The following is a 23,348-nucleotide window of genomic DNA, read 5'->3' as shown; positions in this document are numbered from 1 at the left end:
CCTGCTCTACTCACTTCACACATACGACTGTGTGGCTAAGCACAACTCCAATGCCATATTCAGGTTACTGACGACACCCCTGCTGTGGGCCAAATCAAGAGTGGTGATGAACCAGCATGTCAGAGGAAGACTGAAAATCTGGCTGAGTGGTGTCATAACAACACCCTCTTACTCAATGACAACAAGACCAAGGAGCTGATTATTGACATCAGGGGGAGGAGACCAGAGATCCACGAGCCAGTCCTCAACAGAGGATCAGAGATGGAGAGGGTCAACAACTTTAAATGCCCAGCAACCATCAGGCTCTTGAACCAAAGGGAATAACTTCACTCAACTTCATTTGCCTCATCATTGAAATGTTCCCAAAACCTATGGACTCACTTTCAAGGACTCTTCATCCCCTTTTCTCGATATTTATTGTTTATTTATTTATTATTATCATTTCTTTCTTTTTGTATTTGCACAATTTATTGTCTTTTGCACGCTGGTTGACCACCCAAGTTGGTGCGGTCTTTCATTGTTTCTATTATGGCTATTCTATTATGAATTTATTGAGTATGCCTAGAAGAAAATGAATTTCAGGAATGTATACGGTGACATATATGTACTTTGATAATAAATTTATTATGAACTTTGGACTTAGATGGTGGAGAGTATACTGACTAGTTGTGTGGAAATTTCAGTAAGGCAAAGATAGCCTGGGGCAGTTGTAGCCAAACAAAACCTTTGAAGTGAGACTGTCAGATACACCACTGCTTACTACAGACAACATAGACAGCAGCAGTGTGCTCTCAAGCAAAACGAATGAGGTCTCTGTAGGAGACCTTTCCAGAGGTTTTCCTAAAATGTAGCATCCCTTTACATAATAAACGGTGGCAGAGACAGACAAGATAACAGAAGAGTACGTACTATACCCAACAACTGAGGCTCTATTATCTTTACTAACTTCAAGATATATCAGATGTCTGCTTCAAGTTTCCATTGACTATAATGCCTCTATCATGAATGATGATTGATCTTCTAAGGAATCAAACATATGCAATTTATAATAATCAATATCTATAACTGATAAGCCAATTCCATATAAAAATAGCAGTTTTCTGTTCAGACTGCAGAAGAGTGTGAGTGACAGGATCCATGCTGTTCTCCTTGTACACATGTAAAATAAAAAGAATGGTTGAGTCGTAAGAGCGACTATGTTCAGGACCCAGCTATTTTAGTTTATTATTGGTGGTGATAGTTACTTCAACAGTTGCATTCTGACCTGGTATGGAAACACACCAATGCACTTGAATAGAAAAGCCTACAAAAAGTGGTGGATACGGCCCAGTCCATCAAAGGAAAAGCCCTTCCTACCAGTTAGCACATCTACAAGAAGCGTTGCGCAAGAAAGCAGCATTCATCATCAAGGACCTCCACCATTTGGGCCACGCCCTCTTCTCACTGTTGCCATCAGGAAGGAAGTTCAAGAGCCTCAGAACCCACACTACCAGGTTCAGGAACAGTTATTACCCCTCAACCATCATGCTCTTGAACCAGAGAGGATAATTTCAATCACCCCAACACTTAACTGATTCCACAACCTACGGACTCACTTTCAAGGACTCTTCAAATCTTGTTTTACTTATTGAGTTATTATCATTTTTTTCTCTTTTTGTGTTGCAAATAGGTTGTTCATCTTTGTTGTGTGCAGATTTTCATTGCTTCTGTTGTGTTTCTTTGTATTTACTGTGAATGCCTACAAGAGAATTAATCTCAAGGTAATATATGGTGACATAAATGTACTTTGGTAATATATTTATTTTGAACTCTGTAAATCTTTCATTGATTTTCCATATTTAGCAAAGATTCTTAAGACCTTTTAAGATCTTAGTTCATTGAATAGTGAAGGCAAAAAGCTTATTTCTTGTACTACTTTAATTTAAAACTGACTGAATCTACTATCACCTAATTTGGAAGGCCTGGCTTATAACCTTAGTTGCTGCAAGAATATGAAAGCAAGCTTAAATCTGAAATCTTCTTAATATTGTACCCACTTTAAGTGCTGCCTCTGTAGGAGAGATAATGCCCTCTCCTCGTGTAGTTGTGAAGAATGTTGAAACACAGAACAGTTCTAATGACTTATTTCCTTGTTCTTGTCTTAGGTTTGTTTTCCTGTGATTAATTCAAATTCCACTGACAAACAGGAGAAGAAAATAAGCAGAATGAAGAAAATTCACCCATGTTTCAAAACTCAGTTTTATGCAGAAAAGATGTTAAGTGTTGGCTTTTATGTTGTATCTTCTAAAATGCCTTTGGAAAGGCTGACCTAATGACAGAAAGTTTCCCTAGCAGGTAAAAAGGCAAAATTCCGCTCTCAGGAGATCTGAGAAAATTTGATTCAAATAGTCTAGGACTTACATATATTTCAAAAGAGCTGGAATCCCATGGGAAATGCAAACAAAAATTATTGAGTACACTTATATTCCTCATTAATGGAAGGCTTTGTAGAAGATGTCATTATCATTTATATCAAAGGCAGTGTCTATTTCCCAGTTGCTTTTCTCTTTGTGCATCGCAGTGATCAATAAAACAGATGCCAAAATGGAACTCCAACTGAGATAGCTTGTCAGTCTTGGAGAGAAATGTGATCAAACGACTTTGATGAAGTGTAGGATATTTGAACATCACTATATATTATCAGAATTACTTCCCCAGTTATGTCTGGCTCTTATGGAGATAAGTGAAAAATTGAGGAGAAGCATAAATGAACATTTTTTTCACAACAGGCTTCTTGGAGCCATTTCCTAACTACTTTCATTTCATTTGGGAAGGTTTAGAAATTCCTACAATTGGTTTACTTAATTAGTCACAAAGATTTCTGAATATCCTGAGCTTGTGAAGGAGAAATTTAAATGGAGATCTTTCCACATGGTACAATTAAGCAATCCAGTGTAATTCATCAACACACTCAAAATGCTGAAGGAACTCAGCAAGTCAGGCTGTGGGGAATAAACAGTTGACCTTTCAGGGAGACCCTTCATCTAGGTCTTCCACTGATGCTTCCTGACTTGTTGAGTTCCTCCAGCATTTTATGTGCGTTGCTCAAGATTTCCGGCATCTGCAGAATCTTGTGTGTTTAAAACCAGTATCATTCATACTGTGGCTGAGTCAGTCACAGTGAATGATGTGTTGCTGAATGTTAAGTCATGCTGAAATAGAACACATTGATCAAGTATTCTCCTTCATTTGACACAGAATCTGTCTGTGTGCACCGCATTGAAGTCAAGAATTAACTCATCCAGTTCCCATCAGAAATTACCGGAAAGCACCTGGCTCTCTCTTCTGTGGAGAGTTTCTGGATGATAACAACGCTTTCCATGTCATTATACAATCATGGAGCCATGCCAAAACAGGTCTTTCCAATAAAACAGCTGCAAAGCTTTGAGAGCTGCTTCAGCTATACCCTCAGCTTGGGCGGCTCTCAAATGCACTGAACACTTCTCACAGACAAACGCATTTTTAAAAACGGCAAAATCAGTTCAAATCAATTCAAACTTCTAAGATCATTTAGACTTACTACTTTTAAGACAATAATAAAATTTGAAATACAGTGCATAGAAAACAACCATAAATAATAATCAATAAACTGTCAATAAATTCAAGCAATTAAAAGAATCTAACCTATATAATATTTAGTCATCAGAACACTTTGCCATTGAAGTAGATAGCAAATCAGGGAAACAAGTAGGCTGTGTGTATTGATTGCCCAACATACACTGGCAGGGATTGTTGTAGCCCTACATGCCCTCATTTATCACTGGGAGCAGAAATTCCAAAGTTGGCTGGGTTTAAGTGAGAGAGTACCAACAGGTTCAACATTTCACTGCCAACTCTGGGCTGTGGAGAAACAAAGCACAGAAAGCATGCCGTTTGGCTCATCAAGTACAATTTTTCAATTATCTGATCCCATTTTATTCTCCTCAGATCCTCCCAGATTCTGCCACTCACTTACACACAAAGGGCATTAAACAGTGGCCGGACAGCCAACTAACCCACATATCCTTGGGATGCGGGAGGAAGCCTGAGCACGCAAAGGAGGCCTCTGTGGCCACAGGGAACGCATGCAAGCTCCATACAAACAGAGAACAGGACTGAACTGGAGTTGCTGCTAGATGCTCACTGTGGGCAGCTTATCTTTTATTATTTGTCCATTAATGCATCCTTGCCTCGTGCCAAAATGTCAAGGAGTTTATCAAATCACTCAACTTCAAATTGTTTGTGTATTACATTGGAGTAATTTGACACCAAAAAAAATCAATTTTAACATCTACCCACCACATATCACGGTCTGTAGAATTATTTATCAGCCTGAGACTGCATATTTAATCCAAGTGACAGATAATCTTCACTCTCTTTGAAGCTGATTGATACTCTTACTAACTTCATTGTTAATGTAATCCCATTTTTGCTCAGGGGGCTGTTCCATTGCATGAGTCCAAATTTAAGAGGCATTTAGTCACACACATGAACAGGCTGGAAACTGAGGGATATAGACCATGTGCAGGCAGACATGTATTTTAAATTGGTATCCTAATCAGTACAGATATCATGGGCTGAAGGACAATTTCTGGGCTTACTGGTCTATGTTCTACATTTGTAATTACTCTGCCTTTGACAGGAGCTCCAAAGTTAACGGACAAAATAAGATTAGTTGAAAAAAAAACATTTTCTTACAGGATTTTCTTCTGACCCATGTTCTTTGGGCCTCCTCAAAGCTTCTAAACCCACCTGCATCTCTTTCCTGCCCTCACAGCATCAGCAGTACAAACACACCCACTGGTACATCTTATGCCAGGAACCATTCTTTGTGGGGTTTGACCTATCCAAAATTCTTTCATGATCATGCCCTGATACTGGGATAAAGTCAAACTAGTTACTTAGTCTTTCACTTACTAAGATCATGAGTTTGACTCCAACTCTCAAAACTTGTATATCCAATGTTTTTTTTTCTCACACTCTGCATCTCGTGCTCACGAAATACATCTGGAACTTCTCAACCCATTACCAGTGTTGAACAATTTCCCCTTGTGCCATGCTGGGAGCTGTTAAACCAATAAGACAAGGAAACAACTCTGATGAACAAGGAACATGGTACAACACAAGAATAGGTCCTTCGGCCCACGGTATCTGTGCCAAGCATGATCCCAAATTAAGCTAATTCCTTCTGCCTGCATCTGAACCATATCCCTCCACTCCCTGCCTGCTCATGTGCCTATCTAAAAGCCTCTTGAACGGTACTACCACATGACATTAGGAGACTTTTGTGGCTCTGTATTATGCCATGTCACTCAATGACTTACTTATCTGGTCTAAACTCCACAACAGAACAGAAATCAGAAAGAGAACATCAATATCTTGAAACTCCAGTACTGCAGAGAAGACCATGCCAATGTTAGTACTGGGCTTGCTTTGGAATTTAGTGGATGACTTGGGAAAGATAGCAGGAGAAATTCAAAAGCAACAACTGTGACCCAAGCCATTGTCAGAATGACATTAGTGAAGTAACAATGTAATTAAATGTCTGTAAGCGCTTAACATTCTGCTCTGAGCGAGCCCTTTTTCCTTAAACTGCAGTTTCAATACTATTTACAGTACAATTCCATAGCTAATCTTTGAGCTAGAGCATAATTCAAAAATATGCTCAAGGCACATTAAATTTCATTTTTCATTTCAATGCATAAATAAGAACAACTTTGCATAGGCATGCAATTGAATTTTAAACTGAAATTAAACAATGACATTCAACCAAACTATTTTTTGTCAAATATGCAGCAGTACTATATTTCTACAAAATGTAGTATTGTGAACTGCCATCTATTTAGCTTAATAATCAAAAGCAGGCAAAATAAAACAATTTTGCTGGAAATTATTATTGGAATGATTGTTTCAAATTAGAATCTGGTAAGTGTTCATTTGCACAAGCACGACAAATGAATTCTTGTTCCTTCACAAAAATAACGTACAGTAGACATTTTCTTTCTCATTATGCCATGTACTTACTAAAATCCTGCCTAGTTAGATTGCAGTAGGAAAGATGACATTTTCAATGGCAGCTTGGCACCAGCAACAAGTGGTTGACATTTGCAGTACATTTGCAATCCCATCATTTTTAATAGCATGCTGCAAGGGTCAGAATTATTAACAAAGCCTGGAAGCTAGTCATAACAGATGTTTTTTGAACTGATAATCTAAATGCAATTTTCAAACATAGCAGTTGAAATACAGCAATAACAACATTTAAAGTCAATGATTTATTTGAAGAGAATTCAATGAAATCAGCACATTTTAATAAGCTATTTGTTAACTCATCAGCACCCATCCCACCCCACCAATTGTATTCTCAGTATACCACTTTCAAAAGATTTATGCAGTGTTTGTTTCAAAAATGAAAACATTATCCTCATTGTCAAAGCTGCACTGCAGTGCCTGCAGGGATGTGAGTAAAGTCACCCCCACCAGTTATACAGAAGGTTTTCCATGGGTACTCGCAGGTAAATAAACAAGAGCAACACTGAGTTAACTCACATCACCATTGTTTCCCTACTGGGAAACATGCGAGTCATACACAGCATTTTCTCACAGCTGCAAGTCACAGGCGGAAACATCTCATCATTATGTTGTGCAACGTACAGAGCTTTCAGCAGCCCAGCCCCTGATGGTAATGTTTCTTTCCACTGTTAGTTGAATTACTATTCTCAATATTTCTTATCTAAAAGCTTGGACAGGGCAGCTGCATTATGGCCTCTGTCTTTCCACCTCTCCACCTGCATTGCTTTAAAGATAAGAGCAAGACAATGGTGAATTAAGAGCAGAATCTCCAGATGCCAGGGTTTCTGTTAAGAAATGGGCATAGTACAGAAAGGCTAAGAGATCATCCCAGGGCTCATTCAGACCAAACAAACAGTGGAACCACGGTCCCTGCTTACATGGAACCAAGGGCCCAGTTTATTTGGAGGAAAGACAACATACAGCTTTAAGAACATGAATTTCATTCAATACTCAAGCCCATGTAAACTCTTCAATGTAGTTCACTCTTCCTAGCATCTTGTAACATTTTTGTAACAATATAACACTCTATCCATGTTCATTACTACATTCACTCATGTCCATGAACATATCCCTATCTCAAATGGACACGAACACCTACGCTCTGTCCGCCAGAGAAAGCAGGATCTCCCACTGGCCACACATTTTAATTCTACATCCCATTCCCATTCTGACATTTCTATCCACGGCCTCGTCTACTGTAAAGCTGAAGCCACACTCAGGTTGGAGGAACAACACCTTATATTCCGTCTGGGTAGCCTCCAACCTGATGGCATGAACATTGACTTCTCAAACTTCCGCTAATGCCCCGCCTCCCCCTCGTACCCCATCCGTTATTTATTTATATATACACATTCTTTCTCTCTCTCTCCTTTTTCTCCCTCTGTCCCTCTCACTATACCCCTTGCCCATCCTCTGGGGGTTTCCCCCCTCCCCCTTATCCTTCTTCCTGGACCTCCTGTCCCATGATCCTCTCATATCCCTTTTGCCAATCACCTGTCCAGCTCTTGGCTCCATCCCTCCCCCTCTTGTCTTCTCCTATCATTTTGGATCTCCCCCTCCCCCTCCCACTTTCAAATCTCTTACTAGCTCTTCTTTCAGTTAGTCCTGACGAAGGGTCTCGGCCTGAAACGTCGACTGTACCTCTTCCTAGAGATGCTGCCTGGCCTGCTGCGTTCACCAGCAACTTTGATGTGTGTTGCTTGAATTTCCAGCATCTGTAGAATTCCTCGTGTTTACAAATTACATGTGTGTTTTGCCAGCCATACAGCACCTTCAGTGACTTCCAGCCAAGACCTGAGAAGCTCTGCTGTCACGTTCACTCTCGCAGTTATCTAACATAGCTTCTTGCACATTTGGGTAAAAGAATTCATGTTATTTTTTTTCCCCAGACATCTCCAGTACCATCTCAACTCTTCCCATCTACTGTTATGTTCATTTAACATGCATTTTGCATGGCAATGTTGTTTGTAATATTTGTTCCCTGTGGGCAGGAGGTATTGAATTGCAAAATAGTCACAGCAGAAAAAAAAAATCAAATATAAATAGGTCAATAATAATGGATTTGTTTTATTATATTGTATCATCATGGTATACTAGCCTGGTTGTAGAACATTGGGACCAATTTTTCAAGTCCTCACATATACGATCAAGTCATGAGAATGTGAATTTCTAATTAATTATCATTTTGCAATTCATTTTGTATGGCAGTAAATGAAACATCAGTTGAATAAAATGCAAAATCAAATGATATTTGAACTCTTGTTGATCATGATAGTCAGGGACGCAGTTACAGTTTACGTTAACCCCAAACCTTCTCAAGAACTACTCCCGAAGAAAATTCATTCACTGGGGCACACCTACTGCCTGGAGTAGACTAAAAGCAGAAAATGCATCAATCTCTCAGCGGGTCAGGTATTATCTGCAGAAAGCCATATGTTTCAGGTGAAAGATCCTCAGTTTCAGGTTGAAACAAACAATAACTCTGCTTTTGTTTCCACAGGTGATACCTCACTGCTGAGAGCTCCCAGGATTTTGTATTTATATTTTGGATTTCAGTATATTGATTTCCTTCAATGTCGATCCCTCTTCCTCCTGCAAATATTTACAAATAGCCTTGATAAAATCCTTTACATTATAGATCTCCTGTACAAGAAAACCTTTTAGGGATATAGACCTTAGTGGACCCACTAATGAAGATCATTCACTCGATATGTGACTTGATTAAAGCTGCAGTCCTCGAGTGAAGCACATTTAAAGATCTATGCTTTTTGAACATAGTATTAAGGAACAATAAAATAATTAGAATTCTGTTTTTTTTTAATTTTCTGTTGTTAAGTGATCTTATGGAAGGATGCAAATGTTCAGGTTCGTACTGATCTAAGGTCTTGCCTGTAGCCATGTGGCTAGCAGTTGAACTTCTACAAAGCATGAAAATAAGCCAATTTCTCATGGGTAACTTGTAACTTGCAAAGTCTTAAAATTACCACCCTTGTTCATAAAATCTTAAGATATACAGCTGGAGCAGAATTAGCACATTTGGCCCTAGTAAATCTGCTCCATCATTTGATCATGGCTGATTTATTTTCCCTCTCGGCCCCATTCTCCTACCTTCTTCCCATAACCTTGGACACCAATACCATTTAAGAAACTATCTGGGGATTTAAATATAGCCAATGAGCTGTCTTCGCTGCTATGGCAATGAATCCTTAGATTCATCGCCCTCTAGCTATAGAAATTCCTCCTCATCTCTGTTCTAAAGGGGCATCCTTTTATTCTGAGCCCATGCCTTATGATCATATGCTCCCTTACTATGTGAAACATCCTCTCCATATCCATTCTATCGAGGCCTTTCAGTATTTGGTAGGTTTCAATGAGATACCTGCTCATTCTTCAAAGCTCCAGAAAGCACTCCCAGAGCCATCAAACACTCTTCATATGTAAACTCTTTCATTGCTGGGATCATTCTCCTAAATCTTCTCTGGACCTTTTCCAATGCCAATTTATCCTTTCTTAGATATGAGGCCTAAAGCTACTCACAATACTGATGCATCCTGATCAGTGCCTTATAACAGCGGTCCCCAACCACCGGGCCGCAAGGAAATGGTATGATTTGGCGATATGAGTCAGCTGCACCTTTCCTCATTCCCTGTCACGGCCGCTGTTGAACTTGAATGCACGCGAGGTCATTACCCGCGCGCCATCCATGTCAGCGCGGAGAGGAGATCAACTCCTCGAGCTTGCAAATGAAAAGTATGTTTGACATAACCTCTCTGCCTGCATTCCGGATCAAAGTCAAGGCTAAGTATCGTGAGATAGCCATGAAAGCACTGAAAACGTTGCTTCCATTTCCAACATATCTCTGCGAAGCGGAGTTTTCTGCAATGAATGCAACAAAAACTAAACTGCGGAATAGACTGGACAGAAGGAACCCCCTTCGAGTATCGCTGTCTCCCATCACCCCTCGATAGGACCATCTTGTTGCAAGAAAACAAGCCCAGGGCTCCCACTGATTCAGTGATATTGGTGTGTTGCAATGATTTTATATGTTCATACGGGGAAAATATGTGCTGTGTGTTTAATATCCAAACGTTACTTAAAATGTTATGATGCTATTGACTTACTTATATAACCATGTAACAATTACAATACGGAAACTGGCCATCTCTGCCATTCTAGTCCGTGCCGAACGCTACTCTCACCTAGTCCCATCAACCTGCACTCAGCCCATAACCCTCCATTCCTTTCCTGTCCAGATACCTATCCAATTTTTCTTTAAATGATAATATCGAACCTGCCTCTACCACTTCTGCTGGAAGTTCGTTCAACACTTACTTCAAGCTCTCCTGTCCTCCCGATAGTTGACATCACTATATTCATGCAAGGAAAATATGCGCTGTGTGTATAGTATTAAATTCGTTAGATAAACCATTTTAGAAACGAAATTGAGTGCGTTAGCCACTTATCAACTATATTCCGGTCGTGATTAACACCACCACCCGCACAGAATCGCCAAAAACGACTTGTAGAAAAAAATCGGCACGTACACGCATGCGCAAGTCACGCATGTGCACTGGTGCCTGCGCAAGGCTTCATGGTCATTGTAGTCTTTCTCACAACGTATTTGACTGCTACTCTTGTCCGTTGGCAACCCTACGCCCACACCCCCCCCCCCCCCGAGTTGGCCTTTCCGCAAGAATATTGTCAATATTAAACCGGTCCGCAGTGCAAAAAAGGTTGGGGACCTTATAAAGCCTCAGCATTACATCCTTGCTTTTATATTCCAGTCCTCTGGAAGTGAATGCTAACATTGCATTTGCCTTCCTTACTACAGACTCAACCTGCAAATTAACATTAAGGGAATCCTGCACAAGGGCTCCCAAGCCCCTATGCACCTCTGATTTCTGAATTCGCTCCCTGTTTAGAAAATACTCTATGCCTTTATTCCTTCTATGAAAATGCATGAACATACACTTCCCTACACTGTATTTCTTTGCCCACTTCTTTGCCCATTTTCCTAACCTGTCCAAGGCCTTCTTCAAACACCCTGCTTCCTCAACACTATCCACCCATCGATCTTTGTGTCATCCACAACCTTGGTTGCAAAGCCATCAACTCTGTCATCTAGCTCATTAACAAGCAACATGAAGAGTAGCAGAACTAACTACGACACTTGTGGAACACCACTAGCACCAGTAACCAACCCAAATGGGTCCCTTTACTGCCATTCTTTTCCTTCCACCTGCAGCCAATCTTCGGTATATGCTAGAGTTTTTCCTGTAATACCATGGGCTCTTATCTTATTTAGCAGCCTCATCAATGGCACCTTCTCAAAGGCCTTCTGGAAATCCAAGTAAACAATATCCATTGACTCCCCTTAGTTTATTCTCAAAGAATTTCAACAGATTTGTCAGGCAAGCTTGCCCTTTCAGGAAATTATGCTGATGTCAGCTTATTTTATGTACCCTGAGACCTGGTGACAACTGCTCACTGGCATGTTGCCAACTCCATGCCAATATTGAGATTTCCCAATCTGTCACGGTCTGGTCCGTGAAGTCTGTATTCTGGTTCACGGTCCGGTCCATCGACCCTTGCTCCAGGTTTTCCTGTCTACCCTGTTTCTGTTCTTGTTGAGCTCTAATTGAGTCAGGTGATGCTTGCTGGGGCTGGCTGCATAAATACCTTCAGAGACCAGGGCGTAGCTGCTGGATTGTTCTTGTCCTTACATCCTTCCTCTGCCTTCTGTTTCCTCGCCTGAAGCCTTGCCGGTAACTCTTGCCTCGCCTGAAGTTCTCGTTTCGCCTTGCAATGCCTGAAGCCTTGCCTGGTCTTGCTGGTAACTCTTGCCTCATTTCACCTGCAGTCTTGTCCTGAAGCCACCCTGTACCTAGCTCCCTTGCCTCCATCGGGTAAGCCAGGCCATCTTGCCGTTACCTGCAGTTGGTTCTGTCCCTTCCTGTCCCTTGCCTCCTTCGAGTGGTGATCCGCGCCCTGCCCAGGAGTACCACACTCTGCCCAGGAGAAGACCCCAGCCTCCAGCCTCCTGCCTAGCCTCACCTCAAGTCTCCGGCCTCCAGCCTCCTGCCTAGCCTCACCTCAAGTCTCCAGCCTCCAGCCTCCTGCCCAGCCTCGCCTCCAGCCTCCAGCCTCCTGCCCAGCCTCGCCTTGTCTCCAGCCTCCAGCCTCCTGACAAGCCTCGCCTCAAGTCTCCAGCCTCCTGCCTCCTGCCCAGCCTCGCCTCGTCTCCACCCTCCAGCCTCCTGCCAAGCTTCACCTCGTTTCCAGCCTCCAGCCAAGCCTCGCCTCTAGTCTCTAGCCTCTAGCCTCAAGCCTGACTCCAGCCTCCTGCCTCCTGCCAAGCCTTGCCTCTAGTCTCTAGCCTCAAGCCTGAAGACTCCAGCCTCCTGCCTCCTGCCAAGCCTTGCCTCTAGTCTCTAGCCTCAAGCCTGAAGACTCCAGCCTCCTGCCTCCTGCCAAGCCTTGCCTCTAGTCTCTAGCCTCAAGCCTGAAGACTCCAGCCTCCTGCCTCCTGCCAAGCCTCACCTCAAGTCTCTAGCCTCAAGCCTGAAGACTCCAGCCTCGTCCTGCCTGCCAGCCAAGCCTCGTCCTTGCCTAGTTCTGGGGTCCGAGCCAGAAGCAAGTCCCAGGTACTGGATCCTTGTCCAGTCTCTGGCTCGGAGTCCAAGCCCGGGCTCCTAGCTCTCTTGTCCAGTCCTGTTCCAGGTTCCCGGTTTTCCTGCCCATGTCCTTGCCCTCGCCCTGTATCCTAGTCCTGTCCCTAGTACTTCAGTGTCTATGTCTTGCACTTGGGTCCGTTCCCAGCCACCTCCGTATGACACAATCTTCAGTGGAGAAACTATTTGAACAAACCTGCACCAGACTGGGCCTGGCATGCTGACTTCCCCAGCAGTAAATGCAATGGAGAGTAGCAACTGGTTGGTCACAATACTAAAATGCACTTGATTAATGAAACAACTTGATTAATCAGTGTGCCATGGTGCACTACCAGCTTCTCTTGGCAATTAGGAGTTGGCAATTAAGGTTGGTATTTTCAGTAATAGCCTAATCTCAAAAATACGGTGAATAAGACAGATATCTCAATATCGGATACATTGTTCTTCAAGCTCCCAAAATGATATCACAGCATTTGAGTAATATGACCCAAGACTCAAATTGAGTGCTAAATTCAATGACTAAAGCTAGTATAAACAGAATCAGAATCAGGTTTAATATCCCTGTCATACTGTATGCTGTGAAATTTATTGTTTTGCGGCTGCAGACATTGCAATACCTAATAATAAGTAAGCAGTTCAAAACAGAGGTGGTGTTCGTGGGTTTACTATCCATTCGGAAATCTGATGGCAGAGGGCGAACAAGCTGTTGCTGAAACCTTCAGTGTGTGTCTTCAGACTCCTGTACCTCCTCCTCGACAGTAGCATGAAAACACAGTCTGAAAAGAAACAATAATTAAAGACAATCTATGCCACAGCCTGGGCCTGATGATTTCTATGATTTAGTTTTAATGAAAATCAAGAAGGTAATGAACTGTTTTAGCCACAATCTTTAAAAGCTTTGTGGACTCAGTAACTGAACCTATATACTGGTGGGGGGGGGGGGGGGGGGGGGGGGGCGGGGAGTATAACTCAATTATTTTAAAAAGATAGAGAGAAAAACCTGGAAATAATAGCCCTGCTAATCAAATATCAGTGGTGGCGAAACTCCTCTGAGCCCTCTCCAGTGCAACGCATCCTTTCTAAGATGAGGAGCCCAAAACTGTTCACAATACTCATGGTAAGGCCTCACCAGTGCCTTATAAATCCTCAGCATCACATCCCTGCTTTTGTATTCTAGTCCTCTTGAAATGAATGCTAACATTGCACTTACCTTCCTTACCACCAAGTCAACCTGCAAGTTAACCTTTAGGGTGTTCTGCACAACACGTCCCTTTGTATCTCAGATTTTTGGATTTTCTCCCTGTTTAAAAAAGTAGTCGGTACATCTACTTCTTCTACCAAAGTGCATGACCATGCATTTTCCAACATTTTACTTCATTTGCCATTTTCTTTCCCATTCTCCTAATCTGTCTAAATCCTTCTACAACCTACCTGTCTCTCCGACATTACCTGCCCCTCCACCAATCTTTGTATCATCTGCAAACTTGGCAACAAAACCATTTCTTTCATCATCTAAATCATTGATATACAGCATAAAATCATTCTCAAGACTAACCCCCGCGAAGCACTACTAATCACTGGGAGCCAACCAGAAAAAAATCCATTTATTCCCACTCGCTGCCTCCTACCAATTAGCCAATACTCTAACCATGCTAGTAACTTTCCTGTAATACAATGGGCTCTTAACTTAGCAAACAGCTTCATGTGTGGCACCTTGTCACAGGCCTTCTGAATGTCCAAATATATAACATCCACTGCATCCCCTTTATCTATCCTACTTGTAATCTCCTCAAAGAATTCCAATAGGTTTGTCAGGCGGGATTTTCCCTGAAGGGAACCATGCTGACTTTGTCCCTTGTCCTGTTCACCAAGTACTCCATCACCTCATTCAAAACAATTGACTCCAACATTTTCCCAACCACTGAGGTCAGGCAAACTGGTCTATAATTTCCTTTCTGCTGCCTACCTCCTTTCTTAGTGGAGTGACATTTGCATTTTTCCAGTCCTTTGGAACCATGCCTGTGTCACGGGGCATTGGGAGCAAGGGTGGACCCAAATGCAAGACACATCTTGTGAGGTTACTTAGATTTAGTTTATTGTTCGATACAATGAGAGCTAGGTAAGAGCAGAGGTAACGAACTGGACAAGGACTGAGGTCTACGACCAGGCTGGGACCAAGGGTCTGGGCTAGGACTCGGAATCAGCTCCCAGAACTAGAGGAGACATGAAGAGGCTAGGGTATGGACTCCGAGCCCGAGACTGGGCAAGGACCCAGTACCTGGGTCTTGCCTCGGGCTTGGACCGCAGAACCAGGCATGGACATGACATGGCCTAGGGAGAGGAGGAACATGGAAAACAGAGCCTCGGTCTCGGGAGAGCAGGTACATGGAACCATAGACACATACACAGAACACAGAGTTGGGACCCCTCCTTGGGTACAGGACATAGCGCCGGGACCTCTCCTTGGGTACAGGACATAGGGCCGGGACTCATGACCCTCCACAGGGCAACGGCAAGATGGCCAGAATTACCCCACGGAGGTGAGGACAAGACAAGACAAGACATGACCACCCGCGGGGCAACGGCAAGACGGCCAGACTTACCCCACGGAGGCGAGGACCAGACAAGACCAACACGAAAGCACACCAGACAGGACCTATCTATCTCCGGCAATAGAACTAGACCAAAGTGCAGGCGAGGACTGCAGATGAGGGCTAGAGGTGAGAGGGGCAGAGAAGGGATTCAGACAGGGGGGTAGGACAGGAATCACAGACCGCCAGGGCCAGGACTTGACTCAGAACTGGGAAGTTGCCAGGGACAGGACTTGACTTGGTGCTTGAATGCCGCCGGGGCTAGCACTTGACTTGGTGCTTGAATACCAGCAGGGACAGGACTTGACTTGGTGCTTGAATACCAGCAGGGACAGGACTAGACTTGGTGCTTGAATGCCGCCAGAATGCTGCCAGGACCAGGACTTGACTTGGTGCTTGAATGTCGCCAGGGCCAGGACTTGACATGGAGCCTCCGGGTAGTGGCGAGCTCTCGACTCGGCCTGGGAACAGTAGACAGCAGTTCTTGATTCCCTCTGGCAGGTTAAATGACGGACACACCTCGGTGAGGAAACTTTGCAGGCTCGCTTTGGCGAGGTAACTGGACAGGGTTGCTCTGGTGAGGAGAGGCGAATTACCGACACTCGCTTCGGCAGAGACTAGGCTTGCTCCGGCCAGATGACATCGGCACACCGTACCTTAGATGACATTGTAGACGCTCCCGCGCCGAACGGCCGAAAGCCAGAGACTATAAACTACCGGTTCAGCCGAGTGTTAATTGCCTCTAGTCACCAAAGTCGAGGGACACGGGAAAACAGGGAATCAACAGTCCAGATCGTAACATAAACAAGGTAAATTTAAAGGGCCCCCGATCCGGACCATGACAGCCTGAGTCCAATGATTTTTGAATGATCATTACTAATGCCTCCACAATCTGTACCTCTACCTCTTTTAGAACCCTAAAGTGCTGTTCATCTGGTCTGGGTGACCTATGCACCTTTAGGTCCTTCAGGACCTCTTTGCTTTTCCTTCCTATGTCATTGATATCAATATGTACCATGACATCTGGCTGCTCCCCCCACCCCCCGCAAAATGTTGTGGATGCGATCTGAGACATCCCTGACCCTGGCACTTAGGAGGCAACATACCACCCAGGTGTCCCGTTCATGTCCACACAATCTCCTGTCTGTTCCTCTGACTATTGGGTCTCCTTTCACTCCTGCTCCCTCTTCTCCTTCTGCACCACAGAACCATGCTCAGTGCTACTAACCTGGTCTCCATGGCATTCCTCTGGGTGGTCACCCGCCACAACAGTATCCAAAACAGTATACTTATTATTGAGGGGTATGGCCACAGGGGTGCTCTGCACTAAATGCCTATTCACCTTCCTATTCTTTCTCCTGACAGTCACCCAGCTACCCACCTCCTGCAATTTAGGGGTGACCACTTCCCTGTAACTCCGATCAATGATCTCCTCACTCTCCTGTACAAGCCGAAGGTCATCCAGCTGCTGCTCCAGATCCTTAACACGTGACTTCAAGGAGCTGCAGCTGGATGCACTTCACACAGATGTAGTTCCCTGGGAGACTCTGGGTCTCCCAGGACTCACACATCTAGCATGAAGAACACATAATGGCCATTTAAACTGCACTGAGTACCACTAACACAGTAAGAAAAAAAAGAAACCTAACAGAAAGTTATTGGGACAACTTGCCCAGAATCAACACCTCTTCCAAGTTGAAGCCACCTTTGAGCTAAAGCCACTCTCACCACTGGCACTCTTCCAACAAGGGCCACTCTGCTTGTCCCTTCTGTACTTTTATTTAGTCCTCCTTGTGCTGCTCTGGCCGCTGTTTGGGCCACCGGAATGACATCAAACGCCTGTGAAGCTCTCCTTTTAAACAAACACCACCGACCTGCGAGAAATCTCCTCTCTGTGCCCCTATGAGACAGGGGCATGTAAATTAATGTAGTTTAAATGGACTTTCAGATACATTCAATATGATTCTTTTAAGAGACCATATATTAATAATAAAATGCTTGGGATTCGAGGAAAGTTATTGATCTGGTTGTTATTGGTCAGGAAGTGGAAGCTAATAATGATAATGGATATTTGAATTACTAGCAAGTGATGAGTGATGCTCCAGAGTGGATTGTTTGAGGCCTCAAGTAGTAACTGTATATTTTAATGAGTTATATAACATTGAGGATACAAAAAAAGGAATAATGCTTTCCTGGCATATATGACAAATAAACTCTTCTCTGACTTCCAGCTGGGTACAGATATCGATTATTTTTTTTTTCAAAAATACTTTATTCAGAAGTGTTACAAAGTAAAGTTATTTACATATAAGAAAAAACATTCGTTGAATCTGAGTCCTTATTCAATAAAGTTATTAACAATAAAATTATGCATTGACTCTCTGTTCATTTACAAATGAAAGATGTTTACAATAAACCATTCATTTACTCTCAACCCTTGGTCAAGAGTTAAGACTTATTAACAATAAAATTATCAACAATAACGGCAGGCGATGGCTCTAATGCTTTCCCAAATTAACAATTCCACCCACTCCTTGGGCACCATGTTGATTATCTATCCACACCACTGATGAGGGTAGGTCTCCTCCCCACCCAACCCCTCCCACCCAACCCCTCCCACTCCCACGGGTGATGAACCTTAAACTGTGGTCCTTCCCCACCGGGCCTTCGCGGTGGCCGCACCAAGCACGAGTGCATCTCGCAGCACGTATTACCGTGACAAACTCTGCCATCTTATTCAGGGACAAGGGCTGGGTGTGTCTAGTCCAGTGGCATTTATACCCATGTAGTTCATAACTCCTGATTGGATGAAGCCTAACCAATCACATTTCTGCTTTCGCTGCTTGTTTACAATCAACTTCCAGTTCTTACATAGAGTGAGACCTTCACCTTTGTTAAAATTCTTTTCATCTAGTTTTATTTCAATTCCTCCCTTTACCAGGTAGTCCCAAAAGCCATTGGCACGCACTGTAGTTTTGTGCTGAAGTCAATCCTATGACCATTGCGAATGCCATGTTCTGCTACTGCCGATTTCTCTGTGTAACCCAAATGGATACATCTCCTGTGCTCCTTGATGTGGGTTTCCACCATGTGTCCCATCTGGCTGATACATGTTGCTCTGCATTCACAGGAATCCTGTAAATTCCCTGAGTCCCAGGTCACCTTTGGCCCGCATAAGCTGTGACTTGAGCTTCTTTATGGGTTTGTGGGTGGTATGAATCTGGATTCCCTGTGAATGTGGAGCAGCGCATATGGGCCAGATAGGACACAGGGTGGAAACCCGCATCAAGGACCACAGGAGGTGTATCCATTAGAGTTAGCTGGAGAAATCAGCAGTAGCAGAACACTGCATTCACAATAGCCCGAGGATTGACTTCAGCACAGAACTACTGAGCTGCGCCAACGACTTCTGGGACCACCTGGTAAAGTAAACCATTGAAATAAAACTAGAGGAAAAGGATTTTATCAAAGATGAAGGTGTTGCTCTAAGTAAGAACTGGAATTCAATTGTAAACAAAGAAACCTAATGGGATGAGGACTAACCAATCAGGAGGGACAGACTTCAGGGGTATAAATACCACTGGACTAGACACGCCCAGGCATCAGTCCTCAAGAAAATGGCAGAGTTTGTCATTGAAACGTCGGTTATTATCAATACCTGTACTGGTTGGAAGCCCAAGAAATGTTTATTCATATTAGATACAAGTTTTCTAATGCCAGAAATAGAAACAGAAACACTTATGCACAAAATCATAATGAGACATTTTTTTTTATGCCAGGGGCCAGAACTGTAATGGTGAATTTCAGTAAAGCTAAGTATGAGGTCAAATGTTCTGATCTAAACAAGTATAATTTAAATTGTGAAACACTAGAATAAGACATCCTAGAGAAAAAAAATTAGTTGAATACAAGAGAAGAGAGTCTAATGGAATTTTATTCTGCATAATGACCATAGTAGCTATGAAGGAAAGGAAGATTTCTAAAGCAGTGAAATTAGAACACAATTGTGGTATAAGGTATAGTTCTGCATTATGCATAGCAATGAGGATATTTTCAAAGAGAAGCTTTATTTGCTATACGTGCATCAAAACATCCAGTGAAATGCATCATTTGCATCAAATCAAATCAGTGAGGGTTGTGCTGGGCAGCTGCAAGAGTTACTCTGCTTCCAGCACCAACTTCACATGGCCACAACTCACTAACCCTAACCGTAACTCTTTCAGAATATGGGAGGAAACTGAAGCACCTGGAGGAAACCCACATGGTCACAGGGAGAACGTACAAACTCCTTACAGACAGTGGCGGGAAGTGAACTCCAAATTTCAAAAGTTCAACGTACATTTATTATCAAAATATGTAGAAATTATATAATCTTGAGATTTGTCTGCTTACAGGCAGCCACAAAACAAGAAACCCAAAAGAACCCAATTAAAAACAAAAAGACCAACACCTAATGCGCAGAGAGAGAAAATAAAACACCAATCATGCAAATAATAAAAGGCATTCAGAAGTGAGTCCATAGACCCGAAACCCAGAGCAGCCCATAACCTCAGCCTCAGTTCATCACGCAATGCTGCAAGTCGTCAGTGATAGCTGGAGCTGTAAAGTGATTGCACTAACCGTGTCACGACTAAAAACAGCATAAAATAAATGGTGAGTATGAGTTCACAACTAGGTTTTTAATCTCTAGTATATGAAATGTTGACTGATTACTTGATTGAATTTTCTCGGATTTTAGGTAATTGGGATTTTGATACAAGTTGTAGCTGAAACCGTAGTACAGCTAGTTCAGTTTCCTGACCTCTGCTGCTACCAGTGTAGAGTCTGCATGGCCTCCCTGCGATCATCTGAATTTCCCCTGGTGCTCCTCCAGTTGGTACATTAATTGTTCGCTGTAAATTCCACCCAGCATATAGGTGAGCAGTAGAATTAGGCAAGAGTTGATGGGAATGCGAGGACAATAAAATAGGATTAGTGCAAAATTAGTAGAAATGGGTACTTTATAGCTAACATGGACTTCCTGGGCTGAAAGGCCTGTTCACATATGAGGCTGCTACAGGTTAGAGTTGACAAAGCGATAGAACAGTTTACTTCTGCTAGTGAGTGGGTCTAGGATGGGAAGAGATACTTCTAAATCGAAACAAGGATTACCAGGGGATAAATTATGAAGTTAGGAAGTATTCCTCCTGGTTGAGGTATAAAAGTACAGACCTTTTTGTTGTGTATTTAATATATTAGTAATATTGTAAATATATTGTTTGATTAAGCATTCTTTATTGTTTTCATAATTTGTTATGGGTTATATGTACAAAGTACATGAATGGCATAGACCATTTTGTCATCACGTCATATGGGTAAACTTCACTAAAAATAAAATCAACGTAGACACGTTTATCCCTGGGCTCCCATGTTTCTCTTTCAATTAGTCTTATGCTTTGGAGTTCCAAAACATAACACTTTCTATAAAAAACTATCAATGCTAGCTCAATAAGTACTTTTTAAGATCCAAAGACTTTTGCAAACCAACAGTTAAAAGTGAGAAAGAGTCAAGGCAAGTGGAAGACAGAAATGGAGTTAGAATAAAGCTGGGCTCACTGGTGATGAGGAGACACTCAGGAAGGAGATGGATCAGCTGGTATAGTAACAACAACTTCACGCTCAACATCAGCAAGATCGAGGCATTGATTGTGGACTTCAGGAAGGGGAAGTTGGGAGAACCAGTCCCCATCAAGAGGTCAGCAGTGGAAAGGGTGAACAGCTGCATGTTTCTGGGCATAAACATCTGAGGATTTATCCTGGGTCCAACACATTAATGCAACCAAAAAGAAAACATGGCAGCAGCTCTGCTTCATTGGGAGTTTGAAGAGAACTGGTATGATTTGGTATGAAAAGGCAAGCTTCTACAGATGCACAGTGGAGAGCTTTCTGACCAGTTGCATCACAGACTCGATGGAAGCTCCAGTGCACGGAATCACAAGATGCCGCAGAGGGTTTTAGCCAGCGTCAGAGGCACAACCCTCCCCACCATCAAGGACATCTTCAACAGGCAGTGCCTCAAGAAGGCAGTATACATAATTAAAGATCTTCACTCTCCAAAATATGCCCTCTACTCATTACTACCATCACGGAGGAAGTACAGAAGGCTGAAGACTCACAGACCATGTTTTAAGGACAGCCTCTACCCCTCCGTCATCAGATTTCTGAATGGTCCATAAATATTAACTCGTTATTTGCTTTTTGCACTATTTATATACCTTGGTAATTCATGGTAATTTTCAATGTCTTGCATTGTACTGCTTCCACAAAACAGCAAATTTCATGACATAATGTCAGTGACAATAAAACTGATTCTGGTTACAGGGCGAGTTTGAAAGGCCAAAAGGAGCAGGAGGTAATCTGGGGTTTCTATGAAGAATTAGATAATTAAGCCAAACGGTTAATGCAAATCTTCATAATTCACTCAAGGATTCTTCTCTCTCTGTGGCAGTTCCCAGCCCTCAGCTCCTGAAGCTCAAAAGGACAAGTGTCGGAGGTGCATATTTACCTTTGTGGAGCAACCTTTTCTGTTCTTTATTTTCTACATTCTCATTTTCTTAGCTTCTGCCCTAAAAAGCAGTGTCATAACAGGTAGTAACTACTACTACTCATTTTCATAGTGGGTTTAATGATTTGATTTTTTTTTTGCTTCCTGATTATTTGTAACACCTAATATTCTCAAGTTAACAGACAAAAGCATAACTGTTCTTTAACCTTCACTGAAATTATTTCTGGATCATTTCCCAACCAAGCTTGCTAAGCCTCAATAAGCAGTTGGACTGACAAAGGTAATGTTGCTAAGGTCACTATAGGTCAATGCTGTACTTAAAGTTAAACACTTTATAGCTTCTGTTGACAGTAACTGGAGTTGTAAATTATATCAAGTGTATCATAGTGATGGAAGTGCCAATATCTGTAACAGTAGTTAAGATGTCAACCTCTAAATGAGCAGAGTCAATGGACTATTAAAGGGCATTCAGTGTTAGAGTATAACAGCTGTATCATTAGGGAAAGATTTGAAGGGTGAATTGTGTCTATTTGGACAGGTGCTGCAGTTACAGAATGGCACTGAACAGAGCATCATCCAACACTGAACAAAAACACATCATTCAAATTAACTTTTGCACCACAATAACAAAACATTCAACTCCTCACATTTCAACCCAGCAGATTTAGTTACACTCAAGTATTGGAGTGAACGTCCTTGGTGGCTCTCTTGCTTACCTGTAATCTTCAGGTAAGAATTTTAGAAATGCGGTCATGAGCATAGACATATGGTCACAGTACTGATTTTACAGGATATGTCAGCATGGCAATCCAAGCGAGGGATATGGGACGAACTGCCACGGGAAGTGGTAAAGCTGAGTACAATTACAAGTTTTAAAAACATTTAGACAGGTGAAGAGGTTATATGGGACAAAAACAAGCAAATAGGACCAGCTCTGGTAAGCGCCTGTCAGCATGCATGAGTTAGGCTGAATAGGCTGTATAAGTTTAATACTAAAAGTGCATTGTTCACCAAATTAGATCAAGCCCTGTCATTTGTATTCAGGGTGCAAGTCAGAAGTGCCCTAAATACTTAGAATAAAATAAAACCACTTATATTTATTGAGGCCTATTTCTGAGAAACAGGGCAGCCACAAAATTCTTTAACTGCACCCAGCCAATCATTGGCACAAGCAAGGATAAAGCCATGCTGTTTGGCTGTTTTTTCCACTAAATGCAAGGATTATCATTTTAATTCTAATATGATTCTGCTTCAGTGTAGAGAAAATAGAATTTTGAAGAATTGGGGGGGTGAAAAATAGAAGGATTGGGAGAGAGGGAAAGAGGGGGATCAGGAAACTATACCCTCAGCAAATTTTCCACTAACCTCAACTTGTCCTAGGGAATATTTGTTAGACACCATCAGATGGCTACATCATCTGCTGCAGTCTTAACTGGAGCCTCACCCCAAGCA

The 23,348-nt window shown here is 42.5% G+C and overlaps 1 long non-coding RNA gene across 1 annotated transcript in view; it reads right to left on the bottom strand.

Annotated features, from left to right (window-relative positions):
- Positions 1-13,333: 13,333 nt before the first annotated feature.
- Positions 13,334-23,348, bottom strand: part of LOC140210280 (uncharacterized) — a 36,446-nt gene continuing 26,431 nt past the window's right edge. The window contains exon 3 of the long non-coding RNA XR_011889199.1: positions 13,334-13,537. This is a non-coding gene — a long non-coding RNA (uncharacterized lncRNA). The remainder of the gene's footprint in view (positions 13,538-23,348) is intronic.

Source organism: Mobula birostris, chromosome 15 (genome assembly GCF_030028105.1).
Source record: "Mobula birostris isolate sMobBir1 chromosome 15, sMobBir1.hap1, whole genome shotgun sequence".
NCBI classification, from domain to species: domain Eukaryota; kingdom Metazoa; phylum Chordata; class Chondrichthyes; order Myliobatiformes; family Myliobatidae; genus Mobula; species Mobula birostris.
Note: the sequence above shows the minus strand (reverse complement) of the source record. Positions and strands in the feature narration are given on the sequence as shown.